Raw genomic sequence first — 20,485 nt, forward strand, 5'->3', positions numbered from 1 at the left:
AACGTGTGTTTTTGGACTGTGGGAGGAAACTGGAGCACCCGGAGGAAACCCACGTGGACAAGGGGAGAACACACCAACTCCTCACAGACAGTCACCCGGAGCGGGAATCGAACCCACAACCTACAGGTCCCTGTAACTGTGTAACTGCGACACTACCGGCTTCGCCACCATGCCGCCCCACAATTGAAACTTATATTTAGTAAACATTGTACACATGCTGGACATGATATTTTGGTGTACACACGCTAAGATACTAAATTCTGACTGTACAGAAGTCAGAGGCCGTTGTTCAGGTTTGTTTTTTTAAGACAAATTGGCTATTAGTACGTTTTGTATTACTGTTTCAGGAGACTGAATTTTATATATTCTTCTTACTTACTGATATATTCCGCCTCCCACTTTCAGAAGGCTCCTTGTTATTATGAAGAAGGCAAGAAGGCATTGCTGAGAAATGAAAGTTGACAAGAATTGTGGCTTGATCACTCAAGAGCCCCGACCTCACCATCACTGAATGTGTATGGGAGGCCATAAGAGACAAAACCACCAGCGTCTAAAACTGAACTTTGGAGGAGTGGAAAATACTATTGTAGATCCATGTCTGCAAAAAGAAATAAAAAGTGTGGGCACACAGAACACTGAAGAATGTCCGTTTCCAGAATATAATGTCCTAATGTAATCTTTAAGTAATCTTAGAGTTCAGAATCATGAGCAGCAGTAGTGTCTTCTGTCTGATTATACATCATTGCCTCTCCAAGGCCTGACCTCCATGCTCTTGTCATTCTGTCGTCCTTACAAAGGACCTGTGTTTTATGTGAGGGGAATTTGTTTTCATAATGACGAATCCCACAAGAGATGGCTAGCAGCTGCGCTAATATGAGAGCGACCGAGAGAGACACATTTAGTGGTTCTCCTTCAATGCCTGAGTAAGTCAGTGCCAAAGCCTGTATCTCAAACCTCAAGGGGACGGCAGAGTTATACCCAGAGTGCATGATCATTACCATGCTAAATTTATATTGATTGCTGGAGCTTAAGAGCTAAACATGAGCCTCCTCCCTGGACACTGCCACTATATATGGTCCGGAGTGATCTGCTAATCCAACTGCAATACATGCGACGTGTTCGTCATAGAAAAGAGAGCGTATTCCAGACTAAGTATATGAAGCCCACCACCCCTCTTAGTGCTCTAGACGAATACAATATCAGAAAAAGACATTAACCCCTTACAATGCCAGGATTAATACCTTCCTAGGTTTATTATATAGTAACTATACGGTTATTATATGAAAGGTCTAGGTTATTACTAGGAAATAGAAGTGTGTAATAAAAATCTGGGCCCCATAACCGAGGTGGCACACATCAAATCACTGGGGTGGTACCCTCAAGGGCACATGTTCATTGCTTAGTAGAGGAACACGATTGTACCATATTCAGAGGCTATAATATGATATATATGACTCCAGGCTCTTTATTTTATCTTTCTATTTTAAAATGTTAAGTTATGAAATGGAGAAATGGATGTGCCCCTTTCCTCTGGGAGCATGAATGTAATACACCATTAACACTCATTTAAAGTACACAATTGGTACCTTAAGAAGCCCTTAAGATTTCTGACAATGAGCACACACCGACATGCACACAACTGCACTAGGGGCAGTGAGTAACTACACACCCAGAGCGGTGGGCACTCCTCCTCCCATCTCCCAGGGAGCAGTTGGGTGTTAGGTGCCTTCCTCAAGGGCACCTCAGCCATGGGTGTTGAAGGAGGAGGCAGCACTGTTCTTTTACTCCCCATGCCCTCACAATTTTCCTGCTGGTCGAGGAGATGAAAACAGCCATTCGGACCCATCAACCATTAAGACACAGCTGCCAACTAACCGAGCTGGACAGTTAGTGATCTCCTGTAAATGTGTTGCACTTCCAGTGATTTTGCATTGATGGCAGGTGTTGTCTTTCAGATGTCTCTGAGGAACTGTCATGTCTCTGTGCCTAGCTTAGCAGCACTGTGTGACTGAGGGAAACCATGCCAATGGTCCGAATTGGCCATGACTAAAATATTTCCCACAACCAAAAAGGGTCAAAGGATGGTAACAGTTCAGAGAATGGGGGGAGAGAGTGTAGAGTCAGTCTAAAGAAGGGGTCTGAAAGTTTCTGTGTTCCCCTTCAGCTATTTGTCTAAAGTTGTTGTCCGTCCTCCGTGGACACTTCGCATTGTGCGTCCTGCCTCTGTGCTTTGCCCTTGACATTATCAGCAGCTCAACGAGGCCCCGAGGCTGAAATAGTGCTGAGATCGTGGCCTGCTTTGGAGCCGGAGAGTGTCCGGCGGCTAAGTGCTCAGCCGGAGAGAGAAGAGGAAAGAAAGCTGGGCAGCCGAGCTCCGCGGAGCGGCCCACCGGGGAGCGGCCCTAATTAAACAGTGATTAAATTAAGGGCCGATGTGAGCAGAATGCCACTTGATTGACAGGCTGTTTTTCTCGCTGCCGCTCTCTCCTGGGTTAAGGTGCTGTGCACAGACTCAGCAATGACTTTGGAGGGCTTCGTCCCTGATGGCCTCTCCATTTCTCAGCATGGACTCAACTTTCTGCCTGGGTTTTTTAGTGGAAAGGGTCTGGAGCTGTTTGGGGCAGTGGGTTTGAAATGATAGGCCATTTTCGTTGGGGGTGGGGGCTGTTGCATGACATTCAGACGTGCTTTGTATTGTCATTGCCCAATGTACAGAGCCAGGAAGAAGTTGGCTTTTGGGTGTCTTGCTCAAGGACAACTTAGCCATGGATGTTGTGGGAGGAGACAGCTCTGTTCCTTCACTCCCCCATGACAAATTTTCCTGCCATTTGAGAGACTCATAGTTTTAACCTTCCAGTCCCAAGCCTTAACACCAATGTCCTTCATGACCATGGGTACAATTGCAGCACTAATCTCATAACCACCGCTCTATGCTATAAACACAAAGGCGTCTGCTGGAACCTTCCTATGGATTTTCCATAAAGCAGACATGCTGCGAGTAGATGGAAGCACTGAAGGTTCTTAAATAATCATTTGAGATCTCTGGCGGCAGGCGCCCTCTCGGTGTATATACAGCTGCGTGGTATATGGAGATGGATCGTGGCTATGCCTCAGAGCAGGAGGTGTTTGCGAGGATGACTTGGAGATGGCAGGTATTGATTTTATGCTCCACGAGCACAGGGCATAATGCAAACCCTAGCCTACGGAGCACATGAAAGGATCATACACGAGACTCAGCACACAGATTTGCCTCAAAGATGGCTCAAAGTAAACAGCAGGCCTCAAGGCTGGGAAGCTCTCTCAGCACAAATGCAGACGCAGAGAGAAGCCCTACTCTGAGATGGTTCGGGAAATCTATATATGATCTACATAAAGTAAATTAGGCACATGTTCAGAGTGCAGTGTGCCTTTAGTCTAACAAAACCCTATGACCCTATGAAAATGCTAGAAGCAGGAAAATTTCTGATTCAAGAGTCGATGGCATTCATCCAAGAGACATTAGTGAGGTCTGGTGTTGATGTTGGATGCTTAGCTCTTGATCACAAAAAACACTCCAACTCAGTCCCAGAAGTATTAGCTGCAGTTGCCATTGGGCATAATGAACGCAGGCTCATGTGCAGCTGCTCCAATTGTTTATACAAGATGTATTTCAGTGGAAAGTAGTTGAATTCACAAATTATATATGGTGTCTACCAAGGTGTGAAATACAGGGGATCCAGGGGGGTCCAGTACCCCTCTGTAACAATTTCCTAAAAAGAAATTTAAAGAACATGTTACAGTGTTATAGTATCCGTTGGCCCCAAAATAAACACCTAAATACAAAGGGGAAAAAATACTGTGGTTCTTAGGTGTGATGCTGATGCCGTTTCAGAAGAATATCTGTGTATGATGCACTTTTGTCTAGTTATGTTATGCTTAGTGTGTGCAGTAGGGACCCCCGATTACAAGTGGGTATTTCGCACGCTATTGTCTACACCATGTGGCCTGTGATTATACTTCATTAGCAAAAGCATGGATACAGCAGATCTCTGCACTTCCACATCCCTGCCTCCTTCTCAGCTGGTGTTTCAGGGAAAGTGGCGGATGCCCTCAGAACCTAAGCAGCATTTCTGCCGAGACACAGCGGGACGCAGGACAAGATCCAAAACATTGAGCCCAGTCCCGAAGCTCAGTGTGACTGTGGGATGTTTTAGTGATCTTGCCAGGTGCAGACTGCCATAAACAGCGAGAGTGATGCCACGCCGGCTGACCTCATCATCCCTGACATTTACCACTCCACGCAGCACTGCGTTTTCCTCTCCTCCAACAGCGCACCACAGATGACTGTGTGACATAGCTGTAAGCTTTAAACTCTCAAGACCCAGCTCTGTCAGTCTCTATCAGCCCACTCTGACACACTCAGATTCAGACATCAATGAGATATTAAATATGAAAACGTATATTCGAACATCAGCACTTTTGTTTTCCTTTGTGCATATGAGGAGAAGTCTATTTATGAATAAAAAGAATGAATCTGACACAGTTAAGGATTATAAATGTAAATGTTTGATTTATTCCCAGCAAAACTTGTTTGTTTATTTTTATACTGAAGCAGTAGTTGTTTATAATGGAACATGTCAGAGTTTGTTATATCAGTGTCAAATATGTTTTTTTTTTTCAAGTACAATGCACTCTTTTTGTGCAGAAACCATTGTTTTATGACTTACACTGTGCACTACGTAGTGTGGAGGGAGACATTTTTTGAAACAAAAAAATTTGTGAACATTGTGCAGCTTGAAATTAAAAAAGCTTGAAGTGTGTTGTCATAGCAACCGCTAATCCCATACAGTTAGTAAGAAATGGTGCAGTATTTTATAATTTTGTGTACTAGCCTGCTTAACTAATAATATTAAGATTAGTACATAATATGTTCTGTATATTATTAGCGTGTGTAGTACACAAATGGGAGAGTTGTAAATATTGTTTCTCAACACTCACTCTTGTGTGTTCTTATATTCTCGTGTTCTTGCTTGACGTCATCGTCCACTGCTGAAGTTACATTCCAATACTCAAGAACACAAACACCAAGAACGTTCAAGTGCCCGGGTGTTGTTCTCGCTCTGCCCAAATTAACAAGGACGCATCGGTTCATGACGTGCCAATGAAAACGACCTGAAAATCCCATCATTCACTGCGACATCACACATTTGCTCTTGCAAGTTCATTCTCAAGAACGTTCTTCTTGTGCTAAAGACTAAACACAACCCAATCGAACAAAGTGCTTTTTAGAACATCTAGCAAGTATCATGAAAGATTGAATGAATGAATGAATGAATGAACGAATGAATGAATGACAGAATGAATGCTGCTAGCTAACTCTAACCTGCCTTAATCCAAAACCTAGCTGCCTCAAACTGAAAGAACCTGGTTTTATTGCCACAAACAGAGCATCTGGAGTCAGCCCTGATTTCTATCAGTTGTGTAACAGCAGTTAAAGCCCATGACTTTGGGTTGAGAGCAGCGGGAAAGCAGCGGGAAAGCTGATCTGTGTGTGTGTGTGTGTGTGTGTGTGTGTGTGTGTACTGCAATCTAGCCCTGGAATCTGAAACTAATCTCCGAGGAAGTCTGTCAAGTCCATGCACATAACGCTCTGATGGAAAGGGAGCGGTAAATGCTTCATAAAGCTTTCATAAATATGCAATCTGTGGGCTAATAGCTGTTTCTAAAACCTGTTTCAGCCCGTCGCTATCGGCCCAGGAGCCCACTGGGAGTTTTCATGGCACAGGGGGCAGGAGGAATAACTTTTCCATTCGCCTCCGCTGAATTCAGCCTGGCTTTGATCTAGTGCCCGACTGAACCATGGCGAACGAGGCTGTTTGCAGGAAACTGACAGATTTTACACAGAGATATGCAACTTCCATATGTAAGATACAAAAATTTTAAATCATAGGGAAAAATACAAGAGATGAGAGCATGAAAGATGTGCACTTCAGAACCTCGTAACTCCATTTGTTTCTTTCTTTTATTTTTTACATTCATTTTTCAATTCACTGCCCTTTACACTGTGTTATAATACTGTGACTAAAATAGCAACAGAAATGACCCAAAGATACATGAAATAAAATGTATGACTCTTTTCCTGCTCCAAAACACTGACCATTCTGGAGATACGAGTCTTTGGACATTCAAAATGATTGAAATTCATTTATACACAATGAAATGAAGTATCATATTCCAGCCCAAAACAGTAGAATCCACTCATGATCAACACCCATTCACAGCCCCAGCCTCTGGCAGGAGACAGTAGATCAGCGTGCCCTTGGTTATCACAGAGTAATGCTCATCAGAAAGGCTGTATTTCTCCATAAACCTTAAGTCTCACACACAATGAGAAATGGCGAGATAAGGGCCCCGAGACCATTTCTCTTGACATTCACGACAGCAAACCCATCAGTCATGCTGTCAGAGGCAGTGGTCTTGGGCTGGTTTAGAATTTATGAGGAATAATGATGGCTTGAAAATAGCGCTAAAGCCCTGCCCTTACTTTTGCTTTGGAGTGTTATTACTTTTGCTGTGAAGCGTTATGTGCCGGATTGGGCCCGGCTTCAGACGCCGTTTCTTTCATTCGCCGGCTTCTCATATATCATATATTCGCTTCCACAGTTTTGGGGTGCGATTGCTTTCAGGACACTCCAGTTCACCAGAAAAAACAGGTATCTGACCACGTTACACAAGATACCAAAACACTCCAGGAATAATTGTTAATTGTAAACAAGGCAAAGTACTGTATTGCTAAAGACTGAGGTGAAGAGGTGGTAAATAATACGAGAAATTGATTGGAATCTACTATAGCAGGAAGTGAATGAATTGTCTTCTATGGTGAAGACAACTGCCATTTTCTGTGTTCTGAACTGTACATAATTCTGTCACTCTGTCAAGTACAGTACCATTCAGAAGTAGAGTAGAGCTAGTCACTCTATAGGACTGTGTACCAGCCCCTACCTCTGCACAACCCAAGTTATGGCCTCAGACACATTAAGAAGGGAGCGGTTCTACAAATTAACTCTCGACGAGGCCACAGCTGTTCACTGAAAACCGTTCCAGGTGACGACCTCATGAAGCTGACTGAGAGAACGGCGAGAGTGTGCAAAGCTGTCATCAAAGCAACAGGGGGCTACTTTGAAGAGTCTAAAGTATAAAACATATTCTGGTTTGTTTAACACTTTTCCGTTTAGTACATAATTCAATATGTGTTCCTTCATAGTTTCAATGTCTTCCACATTCAGTTACAATGTAGAAAATAATAATAAAAAAAAAGAAAGAAAAACCATTGAATTTGAAGATGTCCAAAATTTTGACTGGTGCTGTACATTCTCAGTATGTGGAAAATGGCCCAAAACAAAGGAAGTCTAATGTTATCAAGGGGGTCAATGTGGACTTTACCTTCCTTTTGCTGCAGTAACATTGTCTACTCTTCTGCGAATGCTTTGCACTGCTACACAGTCCTTTCACGAACCTAATTAGGAACCATCCACCAATGTAAATTATTTCACAAACCACTAAAAATTGTTCCCAGCTGGAAACCATGATGGCATCCGTGGAGAAGTTGAGTAACAGAATCTGCAGAGGAGCTCAGAGCCTCATGAAGCATTATTGCATTGTCACGGCTCTATTTGTTAATCTATGGACCTGGCAACGGCACAGCAGCACATTCAGCCATTGTAACGTTAATAAGGTCAGGTATCAATGTTGAATGATTTAGTTCTGGATCACCAACTACACTCCAACTCCAAAGATATTTTATGAAATTGCATCATTCCAAAATAACACTGTTCCACTGCTCTGCAGCCACTGATAGGGGACTCTTTATACCCTTCCAGCCAGGGCTTGCCATTGAGCATGGTGTGTAGTGTAGTGCTGTGGTTTGGTTTTTGCAGCCCCTCACCCGTGTGTTGCATGTAGTATCTGTTCCCATGTGCTTCTTCTTTCTTCTTCCCTGTTTTTGTGTTAGTTTTTATATGTCTACATTGCCCTTGTCAGGTTCTTATCTGTTGATCTTTGTTCTTAGCTGCTTTTTTGTTGTTGTTTGGCCTCACCCTGTATCTGTGGGTCTTAGATGCACTGACTTGCACTTGCATCCTGTTTCATCTAGAGTTGCACACATCAAAATTTGTACAGGTTTGCTGTCTGATGCATGAGCAGGCTTTACATTTTCATTCAGACATGCTATAACTGGGACCGCAGATAGATGGGCTGCTGCCAGAGCTTTGATGAAGGACTTGTCAAAGGCTCTAATAAAAGCACACGACGTGAGCACTGTTGTCGAAGCCGCGCCGCTCACGCCTCTGCCACCGCTGTGCTTCCCCAGCTGTTTTCCTCAAGTTCAGTGACACCGACCGCATAGTGTGGTCACAAACTCACCTTAATGTAGACAGAGCCAAGTCGGCAGATCTCAGCTCGCCATCCCCCCCCCACTTCTCCTCTCCAGCAGGAAGTACACAGGAGAGTGAGGCATTTTTCAATGCATTTAGATGAGACCTTTAACAAAAGGTCTCTAATGCAGATATCAATGATCCCTGAGAGAGGCTATCGCAGTGGAATTGGCTGACGGGGATGTCACCGCTTGCATGAAAAATGATGGATCCAATTTGTCAGAGGCTGCGCCGGCGGTCATTAAAAGAGGAAGCCAGCCGGTAACAGAGCCAAAGACGCGGCTAACGAGTGAACTGCTACAATTGCCACTTTACCCGCTATTTCGTTCAGGGGGAGCGCGGAGGAGTCAGTAATGTCATCCACAGCGAGCCTGAACTGAAAATGCCAGAAAATAATAACGGCTTTTGATTTGTTTCATCTCCTCTTTGTAACACATGGTCCCTAAATGCAGGAGGAATTTACGATAAATACGCTCTAATATCACTACAGAAATGAGCGCACAGTTCCAAAATATACTCACGCTAACCATGCTAACACAACAACCTACAATATGTCAGCACCATTTGGCAAGTAGTTTGTTCACCGTCCAAGTGGGATCCATTTTTGAAGAGTTAATAGAGTTTATAAGGATGCTTCATTCATTCATTGTCTGTAAGCGCTTATCCAGTTCAGGTTCGCGGTGGGTCCCGAGCCTACCTGGATTCACTACAGACACTTTTGAGTTGCCAATCTACCCACCAACATGTGTTTTTTGGGCTGTCGGAGGAAACAGGAGCACCCGGAGGAAACCCACGCGGACACAAGGAGAACACACCAAACTCCTCAGAGAATGTCACCCAGAGTGGGACTCAAACCCATGACCCCATATTTATAATTTTAACAGTTGTTGGCCCAAAGTGCTTTCTACTTGAGGCAGGAAAGTTAACAGTACAAACATAAAAGTAAATTTCAAATTAAAGAATATATTTACATCAAGAATAAGTGAAAACATTAAAAATATTGAAAACCATAACAGAAACAAAAAGTGAAATATTAAAAAACAGAAGGACTTTAAAACTAAATTAAGAATAGACAAGTTGAGTGAACTAAAAACCATGAGTGAATCAGTGACTTAGTGACTCAATGAGTGAGTTAGTCAATGATTTAGTGAGTGAGTCACTCAGTGACTCAGTGATTCATTTGGCCACTCATTGAGTTATTAGTGATTCTGATTTGTGATTGAGTCACTCAGTAAGCCAGTCAGTGAGTAACTGAGTGAGTCATTCAGTGAATCAGTCAGTGATTCAGTGACTCTGATTTAGTGAGTGAGTCACTCAGTGAGCCAGTCAGTAATTCAATGTCTCAGTCAGTGATTAGTGAGTCAGTAAATCAGTGACTGACAAGCCAGTATCCTCCAGTTATCTTCCCATTCATTAAATTCCTCATCCGTGAAAATACTGATATATTCATTTTAAACATTTAACCCATTATTATTCACAACTGAGACATTTCCCTGTTTGTTTACAGGATATTTTAATGAACGCACAAATGTGATCGAGCATGAACCTCCACCTCCTCTAAGGCCAGCAGGATTGATTGCGTGGAGGGGGTCTTTGTTTCCCAGGGAGAGTCTCCAGACGGGGGCTGATAGAATACTGCCAGCCATACCTCGCGTCCCTAACGTCCAGAAGGGCTCGATGCTGACACATGGGTTTCCCTTTTAATGGAGTGACTTTAGGAGGCGCTCGTTGATGTAGTGCTCAGCCTGGCGCCCTTGAGGGGAAAGGTAAATTTGCTAAGTTAATCACTTAATGAGGCCAATTAAACATGAGCAGCTCAGGTGTAATGAGCGCCACCACTGAGCCCACAGCAAATGAGCGGCATTTCCCTCTCTGGGCCAGGAGTGGACGGCCAGAGCTAATCTGTTATCCACTCCGCATCCCAGCTCTACCCGGTGAGGTCGTTTAGATACAGAGAGATATGGAGCACTGGGGAATATGGGCCTGTAGGTTTTGTAAGTCTCACTAAATTCGACTGAATATTCCAAGGTTATGGATTACATGAGAAAATTATTATCTACCAACTGAGCTGTTCGTGATCCACAGTAAGTCTGCTTCAGATGAGGTCTGGACAAGTCATACACTGAAGTATCTCTACAGAAGAGTCTGGTCCTGAAGAGTTTCAAATGTTACAAGCAGGACTTTGTAGCCAATGCAGACCTTACACAAATCAAGCATGGTTTACTGAATAAGAATGTGACGTTCTGTCCTGATGAGAACAACGGAAACACAGAACTGAAACATGGGCCACAATCTGAACCATGGAGTTAAAAACAAGGGCACAGAGGCTAAACACTGAATACCACACATTTGTGAAGCATTTGTTTGTGAATGAGTGAGTGAGTGAGTGAGTGAGTGTGTGTGTGTGTGTGTGTGTGTGTGTGTGTGTGTGTGTGTGTGTGTGACTGAGGGGGTGAATGTCTGAGTTTGTGACATGAATAGATTTTAAATTAATGAATAAGTGCATAAGTAAATAAGTTAATATTTAAATAAATAAATGTGAGAGAGTGAATTACGAAAAAGTAAGTAAGTATGGAGTGGGTGGGTGGGTGTGTCAGTGTGTGACATGAATATTCAATGGAGTGAATGAATCAACTTGAGTAAATGAATGTGTCAGTGAGTGAATGATGAATGAATTAATGAATGAAATGCTTTTGTGAGTGAATATCACTCAGTAAGTGTGTGTGTAGGTGAATGTGCATGGGTGAGTGAGTGAATGTCTGAGTTTGTGACATGAATATGCTCTTAAAATAATTAAAATGTCAGTGAGACCATGAATGAAAGTTAGTGAGTGAAACATCCAGGTGAGAGACATGAGTAATCAAGTAAATGAATGAATGTTTCAGTGAACAACTGAGTGAGTGAATGAGTGAGTGAACTGTTGAAACAGAGAGTAAGTGCCATGGATGGGAGCGTCAGTGAATGCTTGAGTGAATGACATGAATGTGTGATTGCTAGAAAAATGAATGAATGAATGAATGAATGAATGGATGGATGGATGAATTAATGTCCCATTGAGTGAATATCTGAGTTAACGTGTAATTGAACCTGGTGGATCTATGTGTCATGACATGGCTATGTGAGTATATGAATGAATGAATGAATGAATGAATGTTTCTGTGTGTTACAAGTCTGTTCCATGAGGTTGATTGCATCTAAGAATGAATCAGTTCATGAAGCAAAAAAATCCCAGTATAAAACATCAACGTTCCTGAAAGCCACACACTCCTGCCGTCCACGATCAACATCTGGAAGCAGGATTGATTCTGACAGTCGTACAGACGCATGAATCTCATTCCGAGTGCCCAGAACTTCCAACACTTGCTCTGCAGGTGAGTGATTTCAGGGAAACCGCCTCCTGCTGGACTTTAAAGTGGAAAAGGTCACAGGCGCTCACACTGAGTTAACGGCAGAGGCATCAAGGCTCTTCACAACTGCCCTAACAATCTTCCAGAGTCAGAGAGAGCCACTCAACAAACACAGCAGTGGGCCAGGATTTATTAAAACTCAAATACAACACCTTCTTTATCCTCAAACACCCTCTGAAATCTGAGCTTGGGACTGAACGTAAGCGAAGCTAAGCTGTGATCACACCTGATTTGTCACTATTCTTTTTTGTGACGCGACATCCACGGATTCGCTCTTGCAGTGACCTCCGAGCTCTCTCCAATCCTTCCTCATTAAGCCACCGGGAATAAACCTCTACTGGACGCTTTTCATATCCAGAGATCTATAAGCCCCAGGGGTAGAAAAATTATGCGGTCCTTAATCAATTACCGTCACCTTTGGAGCGATACGTTCTGCGACAGGATCGTGACAGGAGCAGATAAAGGACAATAATCCCTCCTCATGTCCAGCCGGAGACAAAGCTAATAGGGACTGCATATCGGAGCCGAGCGTGTCACGGCTGCGCTGGATTTCCATACGTATTAAGCAAAGTAGATGCGGTCAGCCCTAGGTTCAAACACATCACTCAGACGGGATGAGATTTATTAGGCCGTGATCACAGCTAAAATCTCCTAAAGAGGGCCACATCTGTGGCAGGTAAATGATGGTCTTCATAAAATTTTATGGCACAGCAATGAAACAACATAAATCTTTCACAAAGTAGAGCATCCTCTTGATATTCAAAAACAGACCCAGTTCTGGGGAAATATTAAGAAGGTTAAAGTGAATTCGGACACATATGGAGAGGCACAGTCTTCCCAAACATGTAGCCATCTATGGGCAGCTGGGACTGACAAAGCAATAAGATGTGAAATGATATGAAGCACATGCGACTTTCATCTTGTCACCCAAACATAAAGAGCAGAAAGAGCAATAACTCGTTATAATATATAGTTGTTACCAGCGTCGTTTTTCCGCTGATGTGCAGTTTATCACAGCCACAACATAGGAGGCCTACTTTTTAAAGCAACACTAGGTAGTATTTTACCCTCACAGGGCAGTGAAGCATCACAATGATTTTGAAGCTGTAACTGTAACGTGGAGAATAGAGCTTCGGCTGTTGCTACTTCAGGGCTCAGCAGTGCAGAAACTGGACTATGTAACATTTGGAGTCTGATGGAAACCAGCCTTGATTTCAGGACAGTGCGGTAAAAGTCAATTGCATTCTTCAACTGTAGAAGGAGCTCATGAGTAAAAGCACAAAATCTTGTTTTCTTTTATCTAGTTTTGCTTTAAACAGGAAGGACTTACTGAGAAAACACTGTGTAAAAAAGAATAGTATTATGACTTTGCCATAGTAAAAAGTCTGTAAATATCGAGACAGGACTGTAATTAACCAATTTGTTTCAAACGAGGTAAGCTAGTTTGAAAATATGCCGTCCTTCACAGGGTTCCACAACTGCCACCCCCACCCCAGACTATAGTGATGCCACAAAATCGTGTTCCTAACAGGAACTGCAGGCTTTGGAAACCACTACAACCGCGGCGGTACGTTTGCTAATGGTCTATTGGCGTGTTGTTGTTGTTTGGGACTGAACACAGCTCCATCATCAGTTCAGACAGATCAGTAGAGTTTGTTCCTTCCTTGTTGCAGCATCCAGCTCTCGCTGGATTCTTTCATCGGCCACCGATCCAAGGAGCGTTTGAACCTCTTCAAAAGACCACGGTGTAATTTTACAAGCTGTTATTGTGAGTCGGATTAAAACAAATGTGACAACTGCTGTAGCTGGAGATTTTACAGATGGTGAGTTTTTGCAGGAGGTCTGCTTTTGCATTGTTATTGACAAGCCTCTCTGGCCAATCAGCACACTGCAAAGTATGCATGTCACATTTAGTCCCTACTCGGCTCGCTCGGAACCAGGAGACAGCAGGTATCAAAAAAGTACAAGGTACCAAATATGCTTAATGTAAAAGCAAAAATAAATTAATAATAAATACAGCTGAGTAGAGTAGTGTAGGCACCACGCAGTGGAAAAGCACCAATAAAAAAGAGCAGGAAAACCCTGCTCACTCACAGTTGGCATTGGGCATGGTGACCTTAGGCTCTTATCCAACTGGCCACAAAACCACAAATGAACCACCTGTGAAAGTCACTAGAAGTAGAAGTGTTGGCTGTTTCCCAGCTTACGTGATAAAGCTAATGCTCATCAATGTTCACTTCTAGACATTTATACTCAAGGCCAAAGCACCTGCTTTTTCCATTAGGCACAGAGTGATATGTTCTTAGACGCTCACACATTACAACGTCTCATTAGGGTAATTTTTAACAACATTAAGTGTTCAGTCATTGACGAGTGACCACCCACGTTTATGAAGAGCGCCGCACTGTACACTAGTGCTGCCTCATCAGTTCTGACACCTGAGCGCTGTTCATCTGTGAGCGCGCACACACACACACACAAAGGAGCATCACGGCCATCTGCCCTGGGAACACACACATCCATCTTTACCACAGAACAACAACTGTGTACAGGGATGGGCAGATGAGAGAGAGAGAGAGAGAGAGAGAGAGAGAGAGAGAGTAAGGGAAGAAATATTATGATGGATAAAAAGAGGGGAGGACGGATTGGGAAAAGGGAGTGAGAGAGATGAGAAAGAAGTATACTTCTATAGAGACAGCAGTGAGAATGAGAGGATATGAAATGAGGGAAACCACAGAGATCCCAGGAACCTGGCTCCCTCTGCTGTGTTAAGTGCTGCTGCTGACTGATTAAGTCACAGGTTCCTAAACAAGAAGAACTATGGATGTATATATCATGAAACGTTTGTGTCCTGCTTTGGTCCAAACCCCACGAGCCCCAGCAGTGTTCTCCCCCTGTGTAAACAGCCCTGTTCAGAACGCCCGCTTTCAGCACCTGTTCCTTTAAATGATAATGAGCCGCTCGCTGTTCACCCCGACCCTGAGCTCACAAAAGAGCATTTTTCGTCCTCATTTTGTCCATTTTTACTCAGTGCTCTTATTTCTCTATTTCTGTCTGTTTTGTTGCATTTAACGTTGTCTTTGCGCTCTCACATAAACACGGCTCCAGCGCTGTGATTGGACAGACTCAGACGAGGGGGCGGGGCAATTCTAAAGACTCTGCACTTGTCGTCAGAACTGGAGCAGAATCAGAACGACTCGTTTTACAGACTTAGGCAGAAATGGGTGATCTAATTTCACAGTGTGTGGGTTGGTGGGCTTCAGATCTATACATTAATATGTGGATGCACTGAACAAGCCACCTTCTTTCATAATGTGTCCCCTTTTAAGCAATTTTGATTACATCCTCCTCCCCAGGCGTCATTATCAGTGAAGAGCTCTCACAGTAAGCACATCAGGCATGATGTCACCTGAGATGTTTCCATTTGTTTTTATTTTTAGACCTGCCTCATGCTGTCTAATCAGTGTGTGGCCTAGTGACACAATCCCCTCGCTGCCTGCCTCGCATCTTATCAGGCACTGGGAGCTTTTAGCCCCACTTCCAGCCATTAACAGGGAGCAAGCGGAACTCCGCACGGAAAACCAAGCCTCCTTAGTGTCTCCTGATGATGTCGGTGCCCCAGTCAGAGAACTGGAGAGAAGCCTAATCCAAAAGAAATGGAGGAGATGGCTATTACTCCTTTCTAACGATGCTGAAGAGTTAATCCCAAACACCATCTGATTGGTTGAAAAACGTTGGGTGTGTGTTGTTAACAGCAGGGGTGTTTTCTATGCTTTATCAGGCCACTGACCACCAGTTCCTAAGGAAATGCAATTGTTTACAGCACTTCAGTTTAAGCAGTTGCTAGGGATGTAGGAAGTGGGAGAGTTGAGGGTGCTGCAGCAATCCCTGCTTTTCAAGTTTGTTAGAATTTCAACTTATTTCCGATAATAAAATACTAAATATTTTAATAAGGCGGCATGGTGGCGCAGCAGGTAGTGGAGCAGTCACACAGCTACAGGGACCTGGAGATTGTGGGTTCGATTCCCGCTCCGGGTGACTGTCTGTGAGGAGTGTGGTGTGTTCTCCCTGTGTCCGTATGGGTTTCCTCCAGGTGACTGTCTGTGAGGAGTGTGGTGTGTTCTCCCTGTGTCTGCGTGGGTTTCCTCCTGGTGACTGTCTGTGAGGAGTTGATGTGTTCTCCCCGTGTCCACGTGGGTTTCCTCCGGGTGACTGTCTGTGAGGAGTGAGGTGTGTTCTCCCTGTGTCTGCGTGGGTTTCCTCCTGGTGACTGTCTGTGAGGAGTTGATGTGTTCTCCCCGTGTCCACGTGGGTTTCCTCCGGGTGCTCCGGTTTACTCCCACAGTCCAAAAACACACGTTGGTAGGTGGATTGGAGACTCAAAAGTGTCCGTAGGTGTGAGTGAATGTGTGAGTGTGTGTGTTGCCCTGTGAAGGACTGGCGCCCCCTCCAGGATGTATTCCCACCTTGCGCCCAATGATTCCAGGTAGGCTCTGGACCCACCGTGACCCTGAATTGGATAAGTGATTACAGATAATGGATGGATGGATGGATATTTTAATAAAACTTAATTTGGGCACATAAATGTAGGGCAATATTTTTACCTCTTTTTTAAAACAAAGAATACAAGGTTTTAAAGTCACATTTTTAGGATAATTTGATTATTCCTGGTATTTTCATTTTTGTAATTTTATATTAACTTTTTCCTGGACCTTACTTGTAATTCTTTTTATTTAGTTTTATCTCTATCCTGTTGTCCTGATTTTGAGTTATGCTTTGGCCTAAATGTGCTTCACAACCCAAATTCAGTCAAATCACACTGTATTTGTACAGTGTTTTCGCAAAGCAGTTTTACAGGATTAGTATCAGAAAAACAGATAACAATGTGAATAAAAGCCCCAGGGGAGCAAGGCGAAGGCAACAGGGGCAAGGAAAAACTCCCTTGAGTGAGGAGAAATAGGGCACTGAGTAAAAACTGAGAAAGCCAGAATGAAGAAGGAAGAGAACTGAGCAAAAACAGCTTCTGCTCCTCACTCCTCACTGCTGCACTGAAAGTGGTCGTTCTCGACAGGGCTGTTTAGACAGGGGGGGAACAATGCTGTGGTGTTTGGTCCTTGTGGTGTTTTGACCCAAGCAGGTCATTATGTCTTTTTTAAAGTTATATAATTCTGTTATTAGACATTATTTAGATGTACGTGTTACAGAATATGCCCACCATAATCATGCCCCTAGATTTGTGACTGGAAAAGTCAAAGAGACAAGTTATTGAAGTGTGCAGAACAGATTCATTTTATCATTAGCAGAGGGACTGTGTTCACGTCATCACCAGGCTTTTAATGAGGGAGCTCTTTAGAAGGCCAAGAGCTGACCTTCTAAAAGCATCTTATTTACAGAGTAGCTTTGTTTTGTATTCTCCTTATTAATGCAAGGATGTTAAACAAAGATATTAGACCATGACCTGCAGGTCAATGACAAGCCCTCATTCTACATAGTAACCAGACTCTGGGTTTCAGAGCTGCATGCTTAAGTTGCTGATCCTCTCCAGCTCCATAAAGTTGTCAGATGATTCCATGGGCTTTAATCAGTGGAGCGATCCCACTCCAGGGAATGCCCAGCGTCTCCGCAGAGCAGTTATCATCCTCCATGTGGTGCTTGCTGATTTAGCAGAATGTCAGGAGGACCACCTCACCTCTAAAAGTTCCTCAGATTAAAACAGAAATACATAAAATAATTAATCAAAAGTGCCACGCCGAGGCCCGCTCAAGACCTTTGCTTCTTAATAATTAATCCCTGCAATTAGGCAACTTACTATGCACTGAGCGCTTGGGCCCATGCAATATTCATAGCCATTCATAATTATGCAATACATTGCTTATATGAAAAATCCTCTCAGAGGAAGCGATGTCAACAGAAAGAGGATTTTATTTGGTTTATAACACTGTTTCATTTCTTCCCAGAGAGTGAGAAGGTTGTGTGTATCCTGCATGCACCCTGGCTCTCCATGTACGTCCTGTGGAATTAAAGAAAACATGTGGAACCCATCTGGCCTGCATTCGAAGTTCCAGGAGCTGGATATCAAAGTGCATGGGATACAACAAAGGCTTACCTTCTAAAATACGATAGACGTGACCATGCTAGAGTCTGTAAACATAGGAGAGAAACGGCATCAGAATTAGAGAGAGAAAGAAAGAAAGAGAGATACTATCCGCCATGCATTGTATTGTGTGATAAATTATACATTGTGTTCATCTCAGCATGGGAAGAGTCGTGGAGCACTTGATGGAGCCTGAAGCAAACGGAGAACCGCAGCTGCAGTGGACACACTGGACAAGTTTGTCTTTCATCTTGAGATGCGCTTCAAAGCTGGTCTCGAACACAGCAAACCGGCAATCAAAGCTAATGTGTAACTAGGCACAGGCAACTTCACAAGGCCCAGCAGCTGAGATCAGACAGAGACAGTGCTGTCTCCTTCATCTGCGCAGCCAGATCCTCTACGCAAGGTCCCGGGAACATTATTTGCTCCATGTCAGAAGCTCCAGCTCGGGGAAAACTTCTAAAGGCCTTTAATCAGCTCCTTCAGGAGTTTGTATGATGTGTGATGGCAAAACTGTTGCTTTTTTAGAACATTTGATCAACAATAAGGTTAAAACCACCTCCTTGTTTCTACATTCACTGACTGTTCTCTCATTTCCTCTGACCACAGTTCTCAAATACGGCTCTTTAGATATTGTAAGCCACCTGTTGGACAACGGTCAGGGCCCCCACAGGACCACCAAAGGAAAGATAGGTGGTGGGTCATTCTCAGCGCTGCGGTGACACTGACGTGGTGGTGGTGTGTTAGCATGGCTTGCACTGGTATGAGGGGATCTGACACAGCAGTGCTACTGGAATGTTTAAGGTCTTGTTGCAGTGAATATGGGCAGTAACTAAACTAATGAATCAGGACACGCATGGTGCTTTTTCACAGCATGGGCCCGGCTCGGCTCGACTCGGTTCGTTTAAAGCTTGTCGCTTTTCCACTGGCACTGCTCCTCCACGAAATGGAGCTGGCGATGTCACAAAACCCTGTCTCTTACAGGAATCACTGGCCTTGAATACCACAACAATGACGGCGGTGAAATTAGGTGCGTGTTGCGTGTTGTTGTTGTTGTTTTGTGGACAGAACACGGCTCCGCCCCCAGTTCTCACAGATCAGTAACTTGTTGCACATTTGGCTTTCATTGGGAATTTACGTCTGCCATCGGCCCAAGGAGCGTTTAAACCTCTTCAAAACACCTCGAGGTAAATTTATGAGCTGCTGCTGTGAGTCTGATAAAAATAAATGTGAAAGCTGCTGAAACTTAAGAGATTTTACGAGGGGTGGTTTGTGCTGGATTTGAATGAGCTCTGCATTTCGTGGTGTTACAGGTCTCTCTGGACAATCAGAGCTCTGCAGGGTTTACACCTCACCATTTAGTGCCTACTCGGCTCGGTCAGAACCTGGAGTGAGCTGGGACTGAAAATTTACCTGGTTCCTGGTTACCTGGTCTGTGGAAAAGCAAAAGAGTCGAGTAGGTTCCATGCACTGGAGAAATGCTTTTCCTCAGACATTATGCAGATACACTGAGGATTCTACTCTGCTAATCAGGAAGACACCTAAATACCAACATCTCCATGGGTGCAGAAGTGGCTGTGGCTGTGCACCACTCCAGATAAGCATCAGCATAAGATAACATGTTACTGGCGGGTGGGGGGAGGGGGGGTGTTGGTGTTGTAAATTTGCCATAAAAAGGTTAACTTACAGAATCCAAATTCGACTTGACTGTTGTTCAATGTGGATTAAAGCATGTGTCATATTTAACACACTTCAAAGATCAGAACATGTCTTTCTAGTTGTTTGAAAAGTGATGCCCTGCTGTTGCAAATGAAGGATGTGATTCATGACTCTTTTATTTATTTTTATTTTAAATAAAACGCATGTTGACAGTGAATAAACGGATACACGGCGATGTGTGTCAGATATGCCACCGCAGCAGGGTTCCCGGTAGCCAGGAGCCAAGTCCATAAATTGCATACTTCATCCCTTCCGGGTGCGTGACAGCCCTAAAGTCCATCCAATCGAACCGAGATATGGAGGAGGCCGAGGCAAATATGGCTAATGGCAGTGCTGCAATACAAAACTCAAGAGAGCGGCAGCAGCACGCCCGAAGCCTCGCAGACAGGATGGAGCACAGTGTGGGGGCTGGGATTGTTTTGGCATACATCATGGGCCTTAGATTAGAGTAGTAATGTCCACCCAGGAGGCCAGGACTGCCTCACTGACGCTACACTGTGGAATTCAGCACGGACAATAGCCACAAGCAGAGCTAAAAGCCTCCTTTGCCAGCTCGGAGCTCTGTAACCTGTTAGGAGTAAATTGCTCATACAAGATGCAAGGCACATAGCTTTGCAATGGCTTGCACCATCATGGAGGGGAAAGGGTCTGCAGGTAATGAGATCCGAGCTCGGAAATGCTTTTTAATTAGGAAACCCGTGGCTCCTCAAGGTTTCTGATCTGTCATTAAACACCAACATGAAAGCGAGACAAGGCTGAAATACAGCCTCTGTGTTTAGGTCTACGCTCGAGTGCTAACTGATATAACTGCACTTGTGTGGTAGGCACACAGAGGTCCGAGAGCAAGCGGCGAG

General features: G+C 44.0%; 1 protein-coding gene across 1 annotated transcript in view; it reads right to left on the bottom strand.

Moving 5' to 3' along the window:
• Positions 1-20,485, bottom strand: part of LOC136677659 (doublecortin domain-containing protein 2C) — a 71,272-nt gene that overhangs the window by 29,104 nt on the left and 21,683 nt on the right.

Source organism: Hoplias malabaricus, chromosome 1 (assembly GCF_029633855.1).
Source record: "Hoplias malabaricus isolate fHopMal1 chromosome 1, fHopMal1.hap1, whole genome shotgun sequence".
Lineage (NCBI taxonomy): Eukaryota > Metazoa > Chordata > Actinopteri > Characiformes > Erythrinidae > Hoplias > Hoplias malabaricus.